Here is a 23028-nt window from a genome sequence, read left to right on the forward strand (position 1 = left end):
AATTATTCTAACCTTTGTTTTGTTTTGCGTACAAAGCAAATTCATCTATGCTTACAAATTCTATACTGGACAATGGCAAATAATGTCCCTTTCCCTGGCCAAGCACTGGTTCTTACATCTCCTTGCTCCAGCAAACAGGAATATTATCACGTTTCTCATGCTCTAAGCCCTATTTTCAAATTGATTATAAAACTGCTCCATATAAAGTGTACCCTCTAGAGATTGATACACATTCTTCTATTGTTAGAACCGCATACCTTGCAAATGTAAGCCAAACAGATTCATTTCAATGAATATAAATGAGGTATCATTAAACGCCATGGAAATAGTCTGGCATCTAGTGGATTTTCAGAAATATTGATCACATACTTAATCTGGAGCCTAACCTGGACGTCTTCCATGGTCCATGACACCCTGTGTTATTTGATGGAAAACCTACATTCTGCTATTCAGGCTGCACTCTCCAGTTAATATCTCAGTGTAGCTGGAGAAGAGCTGAAAAAATGAGCACTCGGGGAAATAGGGAAATCAGGGGTGCCCTAAGAGACGGCCACAGACTGGTAGCTTCAAAACAGAAAAGTATTGTCTGACAGCTACAAACTCCAGAAGTACAGGACCAGGGTATTGATGAGGTTGGTTCCTTCTGGGTAAGGAGTCTTTTGCCCTTCTCCTAACTTCTGGGGGTTTGGCTTAGTGAAGCTTCCTTCACCCTGATCTTTACTTTGATGTTCAAAAGGAGTTCTCCCTGTGTGTTTCTGTTTCTAATCTTTACTTTTTGTATGAGAACATCAGTCATTTTTGATTAAGGGCCCTTTAAAGAATTAATTTTAACTTGATGAGGTCTAGGAAAAAAAATTGTTTCCAAATAAGATCACAGTACAAGTAGGCACTGAAGCAACTGGGACTGCAACATACAAATCTGAGGGACGTGATTCAGCCCATAAATAGATAAACTATCAGGAGCTCATCAGTTCATGCCATCTAGTGGGGTGAAAATTCAGTTATGACAGCAGAAGAACAGAGCCCCTGTTTTCATGAGGGCAAGTATACATTTCTGCCTTTTCCTAGCACATTAGTCAAAGAGAGGTTGACTGTTAGCTGATAGTTATCAAAACCTTAGCACATGGTAGACCTTCCTGTAAGTACACCCCCCTTCCCCATTCCATGCAGCCACACCAGGAGCTTATTGTATAGAGGAGGAAACTGAAGCACAGAAAAGTGAAGCGATTTGCTCAGGGTCACAGGATCAGAGGAAGAGCTCTTATTCAAACCCAGAAAGTCAGATCCTGGAGGCTAGATTCTTAGCAGTAGGAGGCGAACTGAGCTCCTCCACAGGGAGGAGACTGAGCACTGAGTGGCTTCAAAGCTTTCTTTCTAGAGACGACAGCCAATTACTTGCCTTACATTTAAAAGGAGTTTTTCTTTTCCTACGCTTTAACAGGGTCTAAATCTGGAAAACTAATGAAATCCTCTTTTCAGCCAAATGTATAGAGTGCAGATTTCATCTGATTTATTTAGGCCTCTTAATTATATCAGCTAATTAAAGCGAAACTAAAATGTGAACTTGAAGACCTCTGCAGAAACGACGAAGTACAAAAGTACTTAAAAAGAGTCCTGTTGTATTGAATTTAAAAAAATACATTAAAGTTGGGAAAGAAGAAAACACTGATGTTTGGCCATTTTGGAGAAAATACAGGTAATTGTGAAATTAATTAATGGGGAATTTTGTCCACTTTCCTTTGCAGGCTCAAGGCAAAAATGTAATATTCAGATGGATCTTTGCTGACTGTGAGAATTTTTCCTCTCTCTGCTCTGCTACTCTTTTTTTTCCTTAATGTCTGTAGTTCAGTGGGAATCAGTCATGTAGAGATCAGTTAAAGGGGCCACCGTGCACATAGAGAGGAGAAATTTGAAGACATTCCTTCAGAGGCAGAAAGACTCGAGACAGAATAACAGATGAGTTTCTAATGAAAGGGAGTTGGGAATTACCTAATTATTGCGTTCCTGTGGAGGTGGTGAATATGCCACCAGAGCCCTTCGGGAATCCAGAAGGGAGAACTAGCAGCTTTGGGTATCAAGCCTAACAGGAAACATGAAAAAGTAAAACGGAAAAAGTCGCTGAATAATACAAGTAAATCCAAAGAGTAATAATAACATTTATTTTTCCCTCTTATCTCAAGTGGTTTGTGCTTGTCTCTGTCTCTTTCAAGACGGTCGCCCTAAGCATTCATGCGTGCTCCAGTATGTGGTTCCATTTGTCACTTAATTAGGTCAAAGGATCTGCGTTAGAGCCCAGCCAGGAAAGGGAAGAGGTCAGAAACATTGTCTGGAAAAGAAAAACACATTTTGGTGCATGAAGTATGGAGGTCAGAGTAGGAAATAATCAGGATTCAGACAAGCTGATAACAAAGTACATCTAGGAAGGTTCAGGTTAGGCAGAAGTTCGAAAATCAGGCAAGTGCAGGAACATCCTGCAAGGAAAGAAAACTGCTTTGTCAAGTCTCCAGGCAAACAGAAACCCGAAGAGCTTCTAGGGATAAAGAAAAGAGGAGCCAAAGCAGCAGGAGAGAACAAGGAGTTAGGATTAACAGAGAGGGATCTTAATAATGGAGGCAAGGACTTGCTTTAACCCAAAACCTGCATTTGCTTCCTGTGGATCAGGAACTAATCTACAGTAAGGGTAGTTGGCCTGAGGCTTGCAGGTAGGAAGAATGAAGAACATTACACTAGTAAAGCACTTGAGAAAAAAAATACCAATTAGCAAAGCTTTATTTATTTATTTATTGCAATAAATAGAACATATTCTCATACATCTGGCTCTCTTAATTTTTATGTAAAGGTTCCATTTGAGAGTAGAAAGAAAAGCCTGCTTTAATGCAGAAGTCATGTGTAATTTAATCCTTTGCTTCATGGGAAGTATGTTCTCACTTTAAAACTGAAATGTAATAGACTCCTCTGCTGTTCATTTGGCTGTTTCCCCAGAAACAGCGCATTATGACCGCTGCTCTTCTCATCCTGCAACCATCCTGGGAGGCATGGGTCAGGGTTCAAGGAGTCACACTCATTTTCCCACATGGTCTCTTCAGCCATCCGGACATGGTCTCCCTAAAGTGAGAAAGTAACTCACTGTCATCCGCTGTCAGATAGGAGGTAGGACTCTGACGGCAAACCCATTATTTCAAAGTACCTGTGAGTTGTACTGATTCCAAACAGAGAAAATTGTAAGGCATCTAGGGGGTCCAACCTGGACTGGGGCTTTTCATAATTCACTCTCAGTAGACCCCTCCAGGCTGCTCACTGGTTACTCATTGTATTAATAATACAGCAGTGCCCAGCGGTCTTACAGAAACAAATCTTACACCTTACCCTGTTGCCCTTAGCATTGGTGTGTAACTCACATCTCACAGCTAGGGAGAAGTAGCACTTTGTCCCCTGAGATGAACAACAACTACAATGACAAAATTCAGGACCACCTGTTTTAATAAATGTCACCTTGACATTTCTTGCAGGTTGCTGACTCCATCACGAAAATACATTTATCCTCCACGTTTCAATTGTTACTGTCTAAAGAGGAATGGTGATCTTTGTGAATATAATAATCTTGTCAGAAAGTTTCCTCATTGTGCACCTTAAACTGACAATCTGTAGGTCCATCAGTATTGATGATACAGCCTGAGCATCCAGAACCCAAATATCCTAAGTTCAAAACATTCCAAAATCCAAAACTTTTGCCAACCTGATATGATGCCAAAAGTGGAAAATTCCATCTGAGCTCACATGATAGTCAGAATGCAGGCACACTAAAAATATTGCCTACAATTACTCTCAGGCTATGTGTGTAAGGTGTATAGGCAACAAATAAATTTTGTGTTTAGGCATTGGTCTCCTTCCCAAGATATATTAATATATAAATGGAAATATTCCAAAATCTGAAAACATCTGAAATCCAAACATTTTTGGTCCCAGACATTTTGAATAAGGAATACTCAGTCTGCACCATGTTTGTCTCTTAAACAACTATTTTTTTAAAAAACTAACTACAATTTATACTGCCTAATCTGTATTGCTAACCTCTTTTGGAATAATTTGTTATTTCTGAGACTGTCTTCACATTATTTTATGTCTCCTGGACTTTTAACACATAACCTACTGTTCTTGACTTATCCCTTTGGTTACATTGTTTCCTTTTTCAACATTATTATTTTTTATCCCCTGCTTTCTCATCTAACAAGCTCCAATATTTTCTACATGAGCCAAATTAAATCTTTCCACTTCTATACAAGTTTCAGATTTTGCCTTATGCTAATAAATTCTTTTCTTTTTATTTATTTATTTATTTTTGCTAATAAATTCTTGCACTATGTTCTAAAACTATTCTGTCTAACCTGCATTATATTTCAAATATTTATTAGTCTTTGAATCTCTAATTCTAGGATTATACTTGGCATATCATAGATATTAATAAATGCTGATCATTGGCTATAAGAGAAAAATCTTTGGAACACTTCATCAGTGTAATATTTTGATTGTGATCTCTTCTATTAATCTAGTCTTTCTCAATGTGTATAACTTAAATAAAATTATCTTTAAAGTAAGATATACAATTATAAAATTAATGTCTTAAATACATTAAATCTAAAATATACCAGTCCTTAAAAGAATCACAATATCCTAAATATTTCATTATCTTTCACTCAGCTAAAGAGATGCATTATATTGGCTATAAGTTTCAATAATAAGGATAGTACAATTAAATTGGGTACAACAATTTTTTTTCATTGTGTCTGTGTGTGCTCACAAAAGAAATTGACAAAGAACAGGATAGAGGGAAAGAAGCCAATTTACAAAACACAAATGAAGAGAAAAATAAATTTACTTCTAATAAGAGACAAATTTCCAATGCATGCTTATATGTTTGTAAAATATAATCATTTTTCACATAAAAAGAGCTTTTGACTGACACAAGAATTCCATAATTTTCCTAGTGGTAAACACTGTGTTTCTATTTTTCACAGGTAAAGAAAGAAAACAAATTACTCATATCAAGAGTTCAGTAGTTGTTGGGCAGCACTTCCGTTTGGCTCAAGGAAGACTGGAGTAGTTTAGAAATCAGGCTTGCTTGATAGATGGCCTGGGTTAAATACTAACCTTACTTCTTGCAAATTGCATGATCTTGGTTAGGTGATTGAAAATTTTAATACCTCACCTATTTTGGTGGGGAAAATTTAGAGAAATGTCTGACCAAAAAGAGCCTTCCCCTCATTCCCATTAGCTACTATTATTGTAGTCAGTGAAGAGTCACAGAATGATCACAGCTGGAAGTTCATAAAGGCTCTCTGCTATACTGGCTCTGGTTAATATGGTTTCTGTGTTCCCTATATTTTGAATCAAAACTTAAGTCAGAAGTCTTCAGAACTGGCATCATTTAGGGCAAGTTACTTCTATTTCTGATTATTTTATTTTACTGTAGTAATTATCAAAAGCTCTCTTTTAGCCACTGATTTTTATAATACTTATGACTAAAATTCCAATTTTGTTTCTTGCGGCCACTTCTTTATAGTTTAATTAAAATTTTTTTTCTAGAAAATTAGTAGGAAACTGAATGATTTGTTATGTCTTTATTATCTAATTTCACTGAGCAAATATTAAATCCAGGAAAACTGTTAATTGCATCTATAATTTGGTTCAGAGATTTTTAGCAATCTCAGTCTAAGAATAAGTGATGATATGAACTTAACTTTAATAGTGCTTTAAAATATTGATTCGTTATGGCTTCAAAAGAAGCTGATAAGCATGGGCATTTACTATTGGAGAACATAAAATATGTTGACAATGCACTACTTTTCATTTATACTGATCACAAAATAGTTCATGCTCATCTAGAAAAGCTAGTGATGCTGAGGCTTTCTGCTTTTCAATTTATCCTAGTTATAATTTTTTTTTATAGGAAGTTAGAAAAATCAAAGTAGAAAAAAAAAGACAAACAGAACTTATGGAGGTCATCAGGGTTTAAAACAATGAAGTTTAAGGCCATTATGTGGATAAACGAGGATGAAAAGCAGCAGTTTGTACTTCAACTCAGTCTGTACCACTGTGCATAGAAGCCTTGGTATGATCATCTGGATTACCATTATGAATTGCTTGTGGTGGTATCAACTGTGGAACAAGGCTCTGACTACTGTCATACTTATAATTAAGACTCCAGTGCATGAGCACCATGAGTACACCCACCCGTCCACCATAGACAATTTTCACCACTGTACCTAGACTCCATACAGTACAATGGCCACATCATTGAGACATTTTTTGTGCTCTGTGACTCTATTTCCTAACTTAGAAATGAATTTTACTTCTATCTCAATTGCTGGTGTACTAGTGGTGTGACATTTGAATAATATACCATCCATTTCAAGACACATTTCTGCTGCATTTTCTCCCAGAGCTGGTTAATTTTTATGTTAATGAGTTTTGTTTTATGATTACCTGCAAAAATATCTTGTCTTAATAAGCCATATATAGAAAATACAGATGGAGGAATAATTAGCAACTAAAACCAAGATTTTCTTATATACTAACTATAAATTTGCATTATTTGTATTATAGATTTGTACTTAAGGAAAGGCTCAAAACTTTAAAAGTTCAAAACTCTATTCAATAAACTTCCTAGTAATTCAGACTTGTATTCATCCTAGGCATAAAAATCAAGAGCTATCTTAAAAGGAGCAACTGGATAATTTTTTATGTAGACAATATTTTTACCACATAGAGTCCACATTTTCTGAAATGCTACCATAGAAATTTATTTCTTTGGTTGAAAAGTTGCCATTAATATTTACATGGCAATTTTTCTTCTTTTTAAGTACTTTGAACTTCCAGTTTTTAATAACAGTCCAGTGGTAAATTTTTTCATATATGCACTGTGAACTTAAATTGATGTACATAAATATTTACTTCATATTATAGTCACTTCCCCTGTATCTTCAAATTCCTTGTTTTGTAAGATCAGGAAATTGACACTTTTATCTTCTGTATCACATGATAGAAGAAAGCTATGCCCTCACTTTTCTACTTTCAAGGTAGAAAACTTGGGAGCTGTTAGTCATTTTCCAGGACATTATCTGTATACTGAGCCTCAGATATTACACTTGATCTTAGCCAAAAGGCCAAGAAGTGATAATACTGAGCCTCAGCATTGGAGATAAGATTTCAGAATTCATAGTATGTGACCACTAAAATATTTTTAATTTATTTCAGGTTGGATGACATCAATCTGAGAAAATATTTCTAAAGATCTATCCAAAGTTAGCTCTGACACTCAGACCTCTGGGAGAAGCAGCCATGACCACAACCTTGTGCACCGGAAGAGTGTGAAGGTCAGTTTTGCTGGGTACCAGGAGTAGATGCTGGTGAGCTCTTACTCTGACTTCACTAAAGACAAGCATTGAGGATGACTTGGATGCAGACAAGAGTTTCATGGTTCTCAGGGAACATTTGAGTTCAGGCATTTGTTGTCTCATGCGTAGTGGGTAACATAGGGCCCTTTAGTGCAAAAAGATGCTCAGTGAAGTGATCCAGGATTCCTAGGTTCATCCACACACCAAAGTCCAGAAGGCAAATGTCCTCACATGGGAGAGACCAAAAGCAGCTGGGCTTCCTCTGTTCCCAACAGCTGCCTTTGGTGCACCACTAGACTTTAGGGGCACACACTGCTTTGCTTCCCACCGCCAGGCTTGTGTTCTGTTACTCAGACGACCAGAGTGAGATGAAACAAGAGGACACAGGAAGATAAAGTTTACCCAAAGGGATCCAAAATTCCTGGATCGGCCAGAAGACAATAAATAAAAACTATAATAATAGCATACAGGGAGATACAGTAGAATATAACTATTCTGGAAATAAGACATAGATTTTGATTAAAGATTTAATGTATGAACCTAAATGGAGAATGACAACATGAAAATGAAATGGAAAAAAAATCTCAGAATACAAAAGACAAATGCAAGGTAAAGGAAAAACAAAAAACTTGTCAGATAAATTCAGTATATAAAATATGTAAATATTTGGTCTTCTAAAGGAGCAAAGGGAGCAGATATAATATAGAAAATAAAAACAAATTAAGAAAATGTATTTCATTTACAGAACTTCCAAGTCTAGAGAATGAAAGTATTTTAAAAATAATAAAAATTGATTTCATGAAGATGCACACCTAAGACTTCCATTACTATATGTGTACTGATTCTAATGATAATTGTAAAATAGGTAATAAGTATTTAGAAAGAATGAAATATCAACAGTGCAGAAAATACTGTAAAACATATCACAATTCTCATCAGTTAAATTGAAGGCTACACATCAGTTAAATACTTATAGAACATAAAAAGAAAGAAATATGTATACAAATATTAGACATACCAAAGAGAATCTTCTTACGTTAGGGCAAAAGAAAGATGTTTTGAGAAATTAAAACACAAATCCATCAATAACAAAAGACAATGGAGTAAAGTCATCTTCAACCTACTGTCTCAGATGAGATGCATGAGAAGCAAATTTTGAGGTGTAGATTTATCTGCAGGAAGTATGTTGGTGAATATTTTCAGGGCAAACACCTGGGCAGAGTAAAGAAAACATAATTGAGTGGAAAAACACTGAATCAGCCCACTGCAGACAGGCAGGTCTGCGGACATGGTTCCAAGGTCGCCAGTCATGCTGAAAACACTGAATCAACCTGCTACAGACAGCCACCTGGTTCCACACTACAAAGATGCAGAGGACACTGGGCCACCAGACCACTGTGCTAGAGCTAATCAAGTTCTCAGCATTTAAAGAATTCCTGTCCAGAGGTAGGGGCTTCTGAGCCACTATCCCACTGCTCCTGGTCCAGAGGAAGGGGCTTTTGGGCCACCAACCATCCTGCCACTCCCGGCCCAGAGAAAGGGGCTTGAGGGCTACCATCCCTACTGCCACTCCTAGCCACTGGTTCACCTCTCCCAGCTCAGAGGAGGTGAGCTGCGCCTGCCCCCCCGCCCCCGTTGAAATGAGAAAACACATAAATAAGTCTCAAAACCAGACTTCCAGATCACCTACAGCAACCCCAAAGGGAAATGAGATGGAACACTCTGATACTCAACCACCTGGACCCACTGAACTGGCAACAAAACAGGATCTGGAAAAAATGATATCAGAAATAATTTCTCAGATAACAGGAGAAAGTGTGCTCCTAGTGCAAGACATGATTAATAAATCTAGAGAGGAGCTCAGGAACATGATGGAATCCCAACACAGGAAACAAATGGAATCCATAAAACAGACGCAAATAGATTTCCAGGACATGAAAAACTCCATTGAAAGTCTACAGAGCAGAATGAGCCAATGTGAGGACAGAATTTCAGATATACAAGATAAGATTACAATTAATGACCAGGAAAAGAAAAATTATTTCAAAATTATAAGGGAACATGAGAAATCAATCCAGCAGCTGCTAGACGATGCAAAGAAGAATAACATAAGACTGATTGAAGTCAATGAAGAAACAGGAGAGAGTGCAGATGACATAAAAAAAACTCTTCACAGAAGTAATGGCAGAAAACTTCCCAAGCAGGGGAAAAGAACTTGAAATACAGATAAGTGAGGCATATAGGACTCCAAATAGCCTTGATCAAAAAAAAATTTACACATAGGCATGTAATTGTTAAGATTCCAGAAACTCAACAGAAGAACAAAGTTCTCCAAGCAGTCAGAGAAAAGAAACAAATCACATACAAAGGAAAGACCATCAGAATCACAGCAGACTTCTCAACACAAACTATCAAGGCAAGAAGAGCTTGGAGTGACATATTCCAAGCCCTAAAAGAAAACAGCCTCCCAACCAGATTGATATACCCTGCAAAACTACCTTTCAAAATGGATGGAGAAATAAGATACTTTCATGACAAAGAGCACCTTAGGAACTTTGTGCATACCAAACCAGCACTCCAAAGAATTTTACACAATATCCTAGGAACAGACATTAAGGATCACAACCCCAGGAAGCAAAGCAGAATGAACCCATTTGGCATGACAAGAAATTAAATGTAAAGGGGGAGAACCCAACAAGAAGAAAAAGTCATAGCAATGATAAGTCAATATGTTTCAGTTATAACCATCAACATTAATGGTTTCAATTCACCAATCAAAAGAAATAGACTGGCAGAATGGGTCAAGAAGCAAAATCCAACAATATGCTGCATACAAGAAACACACTTAATTCAAAAGGAAACTCATAGACTGAAAGTTAAAGTGTGGAAAACAATACTGCAGGTGACAGGAACCAGAAAAAAAAGCAGGAGTAGCTATCCTCTTTGCAGATCAAGTAGATTTCAAATGAACAGTGATTAAGAGAGATGAAGAAGGACTCTATATCCTTGTGAAGGGAACAAACCAAGAGGAAGAGATGATAATCATAAATATCTATGCACCAAACACTAGTGCACCCAACTATATAAAACAAATACTAATGGACATGAAAAGTCATATTTGCACTAATACAATTGTAGTGGGGACCTCAACATCCCACTGTCACAAATAGATAGATCAACTAGACAAAAAATAAGTAATGAAATACTAGAACTCAATCGAACTCTTGAACAAATAAACTTAACAGATGTTTACAGAGTCTTCCATCCCACAAAATCAGAATACACATTCTTCTCAGCTGCACATGAGTCATTCTCCAATATAGACCACATACTCCTACATAGAGCATGTTTAAGTAAGTGCAAAGGAATTGAAGTTATCCCCTGTATATTATCAGATCATAGTGCAATGAAATTGGAGATCCATAGCAAAAGAAACTCAAAAATTTCATAAACATGTGGAAATTGAACAACACACTTCTGAATAACCAATGGGTCACAGAGGAAATTAAAGAAGAAATCAGACAGTTCCTTCAATTAAATGACAATGACAATACAACATATCGCAATCTATGGGACACAATGAAAGCAGTCTTACGAGGGAAATTCATAGCAGTGATTATGCATATTAGGAAAACAGAACGAGCCCAATTAAACAACCTGATGCTGAACCTCAAGCTTCTAGAAAAAGAAGAACAGGGCAACCCTAGAGTTCATACAAGGGAGGAAATTATAAAGATCAGAGGAGAAATCAATGCAATGGAGACTAAGAGAATGATACAAAAAAATCAGTGAAGGCAAGAGTTGGTTCTTCGAAAGAATCAACAAAATTGACAAACCCTTAGCCAACCTTGTTAGAAAAAGGAAAGAAAAGGCCCAAATCCATGCAATTAGGAATGAAGAGGGTGAAATGACAACAGACCCAGCAGAAATCCAGAGGATCATCAATACCTACTTCCAGAACCTGTACGCCAAAAAAATGGACAACACAGAAGAAATGGACAGATTCCTAGATACATATGAATTACCAAAGTTGAAAGAAGAAGACCTAAAATTTCTGAACAACCCAATATCAACCAATGAAATTGAAAATGTAATTAAAAACTTATCAACTAAGAAAAGCCTGGGCCCTGATGGGTTCACTGCTGAATTCTACAAGACATTTAGAGAGGAACTGCTGCCACTACTGTTTAAACTCTTCAATGAAATTGAAAGGGAAACAATACTTCCAAATTCATTCCTGGAAGCAAGCATCACCTTCATCCCCAAAGCTGAGAAAGACCCAAGCGAAAAGGAGAACTGTAGGCCAATTTCACTAATGAACATAGATGTAAAAATCCTTAATAAGGTTCTGGCAAATAGAAAGCAGATCATCAAGAAGATCATACACCCTGATCAAGTGGGATTCATCCCAGGGATGCAGGGATGGTCCAACACATGCAAATCAATCAATGTAATACGTTATATCAATAGAGGCAAGGACAAAAACCATATGATTATCTCCATAGACACAAAAAAAGCATTTGACAAAATCCAACATGCATTTATGTTAAAAACCCTACAAAAAATTGGAATAGATGGTCTCTACCTCAAACTGATAGAAGCCATCTATGAAAAACCAACAGCCAATATCATACCAATTGGTCAAAAACTGAAATCCTTCACACTAAAATCAGGAACAAGACAAGGATGTCAACTATCACCACTCTTGTTCAATATAACTCTGGAAACATTAGCCATGGCAATTAGACAAGAGAAAGAAATAAAAGGAATAAAGATAGGTAATGAAGAAGTCAAATTGCCATTATTTGCAAATGACATGATACTCTATATAGAAGACCCCAAGAACTCCACCAAAAGTCTTCTAGACTTAATAATCAAATTCAGTCAAGTAGCTGGTCACAAGGTCAACACACAAAAATCAATAGCTTTCCTCTACACAAATGACAGACTCACTGAGAGAGAAATAGGGCAAACAATTCCTTTCACAATAGCATCCAAAAAAATGAAATACCTAGGAATCAACCTAATGAAAGAAATCAAAGCCTCTTCTCTGAAAACTATACCACTCTGAAAAGAGAGATTGAAGATGATATCAGAAAATGGACAGACATCCCCTGCTCCTGGGTAGGAAGGATTAATATAGTGAAAATGGCCATACTTCCAAAACTGCTATATAGGTTCAATGCAATTCCAATTGAGATCCCAGCAGCACACTTCACAGACCTTGGGAAAACAATCCAAAAATTCATTTGGAATAAGAAGAGACCCAGAATAGCAAAAGCAATTCTAAGTAACAGAGACATGGCAGGGGGTATCACAATCCCCAACCTGCAACTATACTACAAAGCTACTGTGATAAAAACAGCATGGTACTGGCAAAGAAACAGACCTGAGGACCAGTGGAACAGATTAAAAGATGCAGAAACAACACCAGACACACTCAGCCATCTCATCTTCAATAAAGGAGACAAACACCCTCACTGGAGGAAAGATAGCCTCTTTAATAAATAGTGCTAGAAAAATTGGGCTTCAACTTGCCAAAGATTAAAACTAGACCTATATCTCTCACCATGCACTAAACTCAAATCAAAATGGATTAAAGATCTAAATATTAAAATAGAAACACTGAACCAGTTGGAACAGAGGTTAGGTAGAACCCTTGAAGACATCAGTGTAGGAAAAGATTTTATGAACAAAACCTCAGTTGCCCATGAACTAGCACAAACAATCAGCAAGTGGGATCTCTTCTTATTAAAAAGCTTCTGCACAGCAAGAGAAACCACCAACTGTGTGAACAGACAAACCCCAATGTGGGAAAAAATCTTCACCTGCTTTTCCTCAGACAAAGGTCTACTATCTCAAATCTATAAAGAACTTAAAAAGATCAGACCTCCCAAATTTAAAGACCCAATCCGAAAATGGACATCTGAAATGAACAGGCATTTCTCAGACAAGGAAGTAGAAATACCAAATAAATACGTGCAAAAATGTTCAACATCACTGGTCATTGGAGAGACGCAAATTAAAACAAGGCTGAGATTCCACCTCACTCCAGAAAGAATGGCTGCTATCATGAAATCAACCAATGACAAATGCTGGCGGGTCTGTGGGGAAGAGGAACCCTCCTCCACTGCTGGTGGGAGTGTAGACTGGTGCAACCATTGTGGAAATCAGTATGGAGGTACCTCAAAGAACTAGGACGGGAAGTCCCATTTGACCCTGCTACTCCACTGCTGGGGATCTTCCCCAAAGAATTAAAAGAATCATGTCACAGTGATATATGTGCACCCATGTTCATAGCAGCACAGTTTGTGATAGCTAAAACTTGGAAACAGCCCAAATGCCCATTAACTGGAGACTGGATAAAGAAAATGTGTTTTTTTTTTAATAAAATGGAGTACTACTCAGCCATAAAAAATGAGAAATTGGAGACATTTATAGCTAAATGGATGCACATTGAGGTGATATTCTTAAGTGAAATGAATAGGACACACATGTATAAATACCAAATAGTTTCTCTGGTGTGAGAAACTGAAACTGTAAATGGGGACTAAAATGTATGATAGGTAATGTGAAATAGGATTTAAACGGGCAAAGGGGAACTAGGTGGGAGGGGTAGGGAAAGCAAAGAAGGGAATGGAATTAATATGAGAAAATGGAAAAAGAGGAACACAATCTTTGTAACTAGGAAGGAATGGAGGGGTTGAAGGGAGGACTGGGCAAGGGTGAAAGATGGGAACCAAGAGAGACTATGTAAAGGTGCAAATTTCCAATGATGAATATCATTATATTGTATACCTAAAATGTACCAATGATTAGAATGAATAATCGATAATGCAAAATAGGAAGAAAAATTCCAAAGGGGTAGGGGTAGTGGGAGGGGCAGGGGAAAGGAAAGAAGGAAAAGGAAAAATGCTGAGAAATGGAAAAAATGGAAACAAAGTCTTTGTAAATAGGGAAGGGTGGAGGGGGTGAAGGGAGGGCTAGGAATGGGGAAAAAATAAGAACCAAGATGCATCATGTAAAGGTACAATTCCCAATGAGAAATGTAATTGTGTTGTATACCTACAATGTACCAATAAACGAATTTTTTTAAAACAAGAAAGAAAGCATAATTGGGTGAAAGGAGGATGTTGAACTAATAATGCTCACTCTTTATCATTTTCTTTTGATCTTCCTTCCTTCAATTCTTTTTCTTTCTTTTCTTTCTTTCTTTCTTTCTTTCTTTCTTTCTTTCTTTCTTTCTTTCTTTCTTTCTTTCTATTGATTTCTTTTTTCCTAATCTTTCTCCCTTATCCTCCCAGCTTCTGCTAACCACTCTTCCACTCTTAACTTCAGTATCAATATTTTTAGTCTTCATATATAAGTGAAAACATGTGGTACTTCCCTTTCAATGCCTGCCTTATTCCCCTGAACATAAAGATGTCAGTTCTGGCAAACTGAAAAACTACATGATTTCATTCTTTACTATAGCTGAATAGTATTCCATTTTGACTACTGCTTAACAAAGGCCTCAACCAATCCTGTCTTTACATTTCTTCTGAATTGGGCAAATGAGCCCTGCTTTCAGACTTTCTTCTCAGTCATTGGTGAGAGGCTGCACATTGGAGGAGTCATGGATTTCATGTGATAACTCTTTTGGATAAAGGCCATCTCAATTGAAGTGTAATGGGAACCGCTGAAATGTTACTAGAAACCTCAGCAGTAGGCTCCAGTCTCCTGCTCAGTGTACAACACAGGCCTGAAAAAAGAAAAACAACTAAAAGAAAGAACTAAGAGAGACAGAAAGTAGGGCACCAGGATGACTAATTCAACTGACAAAGGTGCTGGCCAATCCAAGCTACTGATTTTTTTTTTTTATACCAGGGATTGAACTTGGGTTCTTGCACTTCAAGCTACTGATTTTTATTGGTCATCAATTGGGGTAAAGGCAAACTACATGCAAGGATGTGCAATCCTGCAGTTTCTATGGAAACTAATGGAGACAAGGCTTGTAAAGGAAAAGATAGCATTACCAAATTAGGAACAGAATAGACAAAATATATGGTTGTAATTAGACCATTGTCCTTCTAGCTAAGAAGCTTTTTAGGTGTGGAAATGGAATTTGGGTGTGAGTTATTCTGATCTTGCAGTGTAGACTTCAGTCAGACTCACTTTTATAAACAAGCCAGTTGTGGGGTTAACTCTTCACAGCCTACACTGCTTACAGTTTACTTTGGGCATAATCAATACTGCAGTGTCCTGTAGAGGGGCATAGCCCAGTAATGCTGATAGTCAACAATTCTAGCAACTGAGAAATAACTGCTTTGTTCTTTGCAGAAACATCTGGGTGAAATAGCACAGGGTAGAAAGTAAAAGGAAATTTATTAGGAAAGCAAAAGTAAAAGTAAAAAAAATTATAAGTGAAAATGAACAAAAATTTTGCTAATGTATAAAATTAAAATTTGACTCAAAAACCAGTGTGACACAGTGTTTTTGTAATATAAATGTTAAGCAGCCTTTATTGTTAGTGTTTCTGGCTGTTGTCCTTTTGAATAATAGAATCATTATACCCCAAGTAAAAGCATAAACTATAGATATTAGATTGTCTCAGAGAAGGCTATTGGTTGAGTCTGATGGTAGGAGGAGATAAAAATATTCTAAATCTTTCTTCTTAATGGCATTAGGACAATGAATTATAATTGAGTAATTTTGTTTTAAAAGCTTATGTATTCTTGTTATTTTGGTGAATGTGAAATGGAATAGATACTGAAATTTTTGATAATGAAGGGATAATGCACTGGGTAAGGTGGGAAACAGCTCCTCCTGCTGTAGGAAATCCTTATACTGGAGTGATAAAGTTGGAATACATATGGTCATAATTTATTAAGCATTTATTATTTGCCTCGTCGTACTTTGAACACTTTGCATGTATTAACTTCTGTGATATCCATATAAGCCTATATGTTATTATGCAATAATCAATTGAACTTTTACTATTACATAGAGATACTGCATGTTATTACTGTATCTCTTATGATAATTGAGGCATAGATGGTTACCCAATTTGACAAATGTCACACATAATTTACCTGCCAGGATTTGATATCTGACCCAACTTCTTTACTTCTGTGTTATACAAAGAATGTGTTTGCATGTGTGTGTGTGTGTGTGTGTGTGTGTGTGTGTGTGTGTGTGTGTCTTTGGGTCATTATAATATAGGTGTAGAAATAGAAATATAGACAGATTATAATATATCTAAACATGTCTTTATATCATTTTATGTTAATCTATAACTATCATAATCAATATTATTAAGCCTGTAAATGTGATTCTTACCCCACATCATAATAAAATTAATTGTGTAACTATATGTATATATGAAATAAAACAGCCCTTCAAAGATAACAAATATTAGACATTGAGGAATTTTATAATGTTATAATAAGAATAAGTTAGGAAATCTAAATCTATAGGCAAAAATACAGACATTTAAAAATAAAAAATTGAAACACAAGCAAGTGGAAAAATAAATGGCTTGTTAGGAAAATATCTCCAGCACAAATAATAGAATAAAATATATATAGTACTCAAAAACTTATTTAAAAAAGCAAGGAACTTAGAAAAAGTGAAAACACTTGTTAGGCCATTTTAAACATGGAAATCCAACAGACCCAAAATACAGTAAAATTTGCTTAATTTTAAGCTAAGCTAAAAATGAGATATCACATCTAGCCAAAAGAGTGTTATACCAAAATCATAGTCAAATAATGCTGGGGTGGCAGCTACTATTGGGTGGTATTCAGGAAAATGGACATATTCATTATGTTGCAAATGAAGATGCAGTTTCTTTACAATCTTTCTTGAAAGTCAATCTAACAATAGCTACTAAATGAATTTAAACAGGACAGTCTTCTTTTTGGGTAAATAACTTGTAGAAAAATTCACAAGTGAGAAAAGAGAAAACAAGAATGGTATTGAGTAGTGATTAGTTGAATAAACCTTAATCAGTCTATTTACAAGATGTTTTACAATAAAAACTAGTAGATTTATGCTAGGCAAAATAGTTTCATCTACAGTTCATTTTCAAGTATCCCCTTAAAACTGGTAAAGTACAGTACCAGGTGTATTAGTATATTTTCCTTTGCTATAACAAAATATCTGAGGCTGGATTCTATGTAAAGAAAAAAGGTGGGTTTAGCTCACAATTTTACAAACTGAAAGTCTGTTCGGCATGGTGCCTGCTCTGTCAAGGGCCTGTGGCTGTGTCATACAATGGAGGATGGCATCATTTGGGGAGCACAAGTGAGAGGGAAAGACCACATGGTGATACAAGAAGCCACAGAGACTGAGGCAAGACCTTGGTCTTTCATAACAACCTTCTGACGAGAACTACACAGGGTTGCAGGAGGGCTGCATTAATCCCTTCTCCGGGCAGCCCTTGGTGACAAAGTCCATTCCCACCTGGCTCCAGCTCTGAACATTTCCTTGGCCTCCAACATGGAAGCTCTGAGGGCCAGGCAGCCATCACACATTCTGGAGATAAGCTAACCCTACCAGAGCATCAGGGAAGAACACACATTTTACTGATTCTTTACTTCTAAGACAAGGAATAGGTATAATTTATATACATCATCATTGACAAAGACACAAGGGGTTTCACAACAACCTTGAAATGTAGATTGCCTGTGGGAGGACCAAGGGTAAGAATGGAAAGGTGAAGAGATAAGAAAATATTGAGAAAAGGCACCCACAAGAAGAAATAGCATGTATTGTTGATTCCCTTTGGGGGTGTTATTCTGCATGTTTGTATGTGTATGTGTATGAGAGAGAGAGAGAAAGAGAGAGGCAGAGAGATGGAAAATTAATACATACATTTCAGTGTGTTACATAAAAATAGTGAGATATAGGAACTTGTAAGTATATTGTGTTATTATTAAGAGGACTTTGGATGATTTAAATATTTTCATTTTTTTGACCCTATTGTAAGAATGTATACATATACATTTATTTTTATGTTTCAGAAAATATATGAAAATACAATTATAATAAATTGGGACTTCTGAAAAAATCAGCACAAAGGACTTCCTTCTTTCTTTATAATTGAATATACCAAGTCTTGTAGCATTTTCCTATCATATTTTACCAATTGGTTCCCATCACGTTGTGTTAGTGTGTTGATTTAAGGAAACGTAAGTTTTACATTTATATTTATTTCCTTGCTTTTTCTACATTTCCTATATTATATTTTATAATCTTAATAAATAAACCATTTATATTCATGAAAGAAAATCTTCTTTTTTAGGCCTAGAAAAGTCCTAAATAGTTTGGGGATCTGAAATGGGGTAAGGTTAACCTCAACTTGAAGCACACATATTTGACATTTTCAAAGTCAGCTTTAGAAATGCTGTGTTTGTACTTGGGCAGCACTATGTGGGGATAGCTGCCAGAACAGATTTATTTGGGAATAAACAAAACCAGAAACAAACTCATAACGATTTAGGATTTTCTCTTTCAAAAGTAGATGAAAAGGCAAGATTCAGTGAATGCTGAAATGCATTTCAATCTGATCAGACTAACCACTTGACTTAGATTACATGGCAGTTTGAGTTAAAGAAATGACTTGTCTGGTCTTTTGTGGTTCTTGAGTAGATGTTTTATATGCACCACTATTCTCCCAGCATTTAACACATTGCCTATCTAGCTCATATTATAGTCCAATAATAACTGTTCCTGCGAAGCCCATGTTATAGTCCAATAAATGTTCCATTCTATCCATATGCCAAAGCACTAATATAGATTCAGTTTCTATCTCGTTTTCTGTCCAAATTAATTATTCCTCGAGGCTTTTCTATCTCTGGGAAAGCAGTTAAATGTTTTTAAAGGCCTTTTGTTTGATTCTGTGTCCCAGTATAGAAACACATTTTTTTTTGATAGTATCTATGTGGTATTTAGACTTAGATTAACCCTAAACATGAAAACAACAATTATATTTGTAAATGCAATCCTTTTTTCCTGATTAAGATGACCATGACTTCAGACTACATTAAGCATATCCAACTCAGCAGACTGTGGAATCCTAAGGTGTCATAGCCTGTCTTGAATAACAATAACATGAATAGTACTTCATTAAGCTGAGGTGAACTAAAAATAGAACCTTTCCTTATTAACAGGCACCACAGTCTAGTGATGGGGTGAAAAGGTAAAGAAAAGGAGATTTAAGGGAGCTGTTTCTTTTATGAACTTTTACTTCCATGTTTATAAGGTGAGGGTGATAAAAGAAATTACATGAGGGTGCCATATTTTAAAAATTTCCCCTTATTTTAAAAATGTTAAATAATTGTGATATGTATTTGGATTATACTGATTGATTTTTAAAATAATGTGGGAGTTTTAGTGCATAGACATAGTGTTTAATTGATGGCTTCATTCTATTTTTTATTTCTTAGTTATAATCAGGTTTGAATTTGATGATTGTAATAGTATTGAACAGAGAGTCTAGGAATTCTTGAATCCTGTCTTGCCAATCTTTTCCTTAGTAGAATGGCACTCAAGGCACTGTTTAATAACTATGCTGCCTTCTCTCCAAAATTTTTCTTTGAAACAGCATGCACTTATGCTCAAGGCCTGAGCACATGGGTCCTACTTCCCACAAATCTAAACTTAGGAACTAACTTTCCCAATATGATTTGAAGAGTAGAGTAAAATGACATGGCAAACCAAAGGACCACAGTTTGTTTGAGGTTCTAAGCTCCCATCCAGCTTGACTAGGGGTCCATGAGCATGAGAGCCCTAGAGAGGATGGTACTGATGGTGGTGGTGACAGGGGCACAATAAAAATTAGGTGGCAAATCTCAAGCTCAATTGAGCATAACATTCATTTATGTAGGCACAAAAGTAACCCTATGATAGATGAGCATGATGTTGAACTCCTTAAAATGTGCCATGGAAGCTTCTTCATCTGTTGGAGTTGAATTTCTCAGGAAGCCCTCTCTGAGATGGTGATTAATATGAAGAACATTAAGCAGCATGGAGAAGGAAACAGAATTATCCAGAGGGAGAACTTGGCCTGTGGTCCAGTTTTAGAAAAGGTCCAGTCTGCCTGACGATGGTTCTGTAGCTTGGATATAAACTTCAGGTTGTGGTGAGTTGAGACAAAGGGATAGGACCTTTATATAAATTTGTTGATTATTCACTGGATGTGGACTGAAAAAATATTGTGACATTGGACAAAAGCAGCAGAGATCAAAGTCTGGAGTCACGTCACTAGATTTCAGGCTTCTGGTGAACATCTCTTCCAGGGAGAACTGAAGAAGAAACTCTTCCACTGAAGAAGAAAGCCACCATCTTTACTGCTAAAGTTAGTCTCAGAGCTGCAAATAAAACTCTGTCTCTCCCTCTACCCCTCCTAGATTTCCCTCATGCTCAGTGTTACCTGAAAGCACCCAGTTGCTCATCCTTGAGACAATGTGACAGGTTTGGGTTACTGCCCGTATCTATGTATAGTAAATATCATAAAAGAGCACAGTGAGTTACCATGTAGACAGCTCGATGCTACAATTATTCCTCCTTCTCCTTGTGTGTAATGGTAGACACCTTTCCTCTTCAATGTGCTGCTTTCTTGGCCTGAGTCCTCTAATATGCTTGGGCAGGGTATGTAGCTTCCACCTGAACAGGATTCTCGCTAGCTCTCCTGCCGGAAGTGTTTTCCCTTTAAAAGCCACAGTCTCCAAACTTGCTGGTCTCAGGGCTATAAGAACAGAAATACAAATTCTGCCATACGGCACTGATTGTGATGGTAAGCAGAACCGTTCCCCTGATTTCACTGTTTGATTTACGTTTTCTTCTGGGAACAGAGCACCGCATGGAATTCTTTAAATCCTGTACTACTCTATCCTGGAGAATGATGTTTTATCTTAATAACTCCCATCAGCAATTGATTTCATTATATTATGAGGCCATTTAGGGTGGTGCTGTACGTGATGTTAGAATAAATTCCATAATCTTGCATCCTTAACCCTCTTCCAGTATTGTAAAAGGGGTTTCATATCTTAATTTTGTAGCTTTCTATATCGAACTTCTAATAGCCCTGTGACGTGGGCATTTTTTGGTGAGCACTGGCAGGTATTTGAAGATTTTCATTCCTTGGACTAATTCCCCTGTGCCCACTCAGACATCATTACCCCAGATTTCCTTATCCTTAATCTTCCAATTTTTCTCCTTTCAGATTTCTGACCAAGTCAATTGCTTATGTCCATATAATAAAAGACCTCAACTTCTATTCTTGGGAGAGTTTCTCATCATGGTCATTTTGTAAAGCCACCTTTGAGATGAGAGGTAGGGCCTCGATCATAGGTGTTTGACTCACATCCATATCCACAGTCTGCCCATCTGTGAATCAAGCTTGGTATTCTCCTCTTCTGTCATCTTGGTCCTCTGTTATCTCCCACTCATGGCCATGGTTGTGAGGGGAGAAATTCTGATGTAAGATTAAGGGAAAGTATGGAGTCTCAGGCTGGTACTTGCTTGGTATCTTTGATTCTGCTTGTGCTAATTTCAATATGTAGATGTACTATATCTGACTGGATTATTACACTAGCACTTTGGCAGATCTAATCAAAGCCAGCTAATGAGGGTAATTTCTGTCCAATAGTATGACATTTCTCTGTAGTAGTTATATTGAAATATCCTAAGAAAATATCACAAAGTGCGTGACTTAAATAGTGTACATTTATTTCTCACAGCTCTATATGCAGGGAACGCCCAAGATCAACGTGCCAGCAAGGTGGGTTCCATGCTGAGATCTCTTCTCTTGGCTGGTGGGTAGCTGCCACCCACTCTGTGTTCACAAAACTTCTGCTCTGTGCACATGCGAGGATGGGAGGTGTCCTCTGGTATGCTTTCTTATGAGGACAGTAACCCTGTTGGATGAGCGCCTTGTACTTATGATGTCATTCAAACTTAGTTACTTCCTTAGAGGCCTAATTTCCAAATACAACTACTCTGGGTGTTAGAGCTTCAACATATGGATTTGGGGGATACATAACCATTTAATAAGAACTCATTTGTGTCTTCTGATACTCCTTAGTGCTTCTGATACTCCAAATCATCCCAGGACTCATCTCCAACTCAAGGTGGAACCCACGTTTACCAAAGACCTCTACACGCTCATCCAAACTGATTCCCATTATGTCAATGATTGAGCGCACTGACAATTTATAGAGATATCAGACCACCTAGAATTCCTGGAGCTATATTATGATAAAAGGAAGAGAAGATAACAGATTTATGGAGAAAAACTATGAATATATGTTTCATGTGAATATAAACTCTTCTGATCTAATATGAATGGAGATACGAAGGAAGCCACAACCTGTTCACGCTAAGAGTGGTCACTAAGGTCATGGTGTATTTCTTTATGGAATATTTTTCCTGTGACTGGATTTCCACTGACCTTGTCCAAGTAGACTTATACAAATGTTTACACCTGAGATTCTAAAACATAGCTTAAGACAACTTTCACATGTGTCTATTTCAACTATTATTCAAGAAATGTCGAAGTAATCCCTGGGTGTCACTGCAGACACAGTGAACACAAGGGTCCCTGGCACCTTTCTCACCTGGCCTTCACCAGAGGGGAGGGTGGCGATGAAGA

The 23028-nt window shown here is 36.9% G+C and overlaps 1 pseudogene; it reads right to left on the reverse strand.

Moving 5' to 3' along the window:
- Positions 1–7007: 7007 nt before the first annotated feature.
- On the reverse strand, positions 7008–7175 carry LOC147829992 (U2 spliceosomal RNA; annotated as a pseudogene).
- Between the last annotated feature and the right edge of the window lie 15853 nt (positions 7176–23028).

This window comes from Heterocephalus glaber, unplaced genomic scaffold (genome assembly GCF_053883595.1).
Source record: "Heterocephalus glaber isolate CG9 unplaced genomic scaffold, H.glaber_assembly_v1.0 deba00000347, whole genome shotgun sequence".
NCBI classification, from domain to species: domain Eukaryota; kingdom Metazoa; phylum Chordata; class Mammalia; order Rodentia; family Bathyergidae; genus Heterocephalus; species Heterocephalus glaber.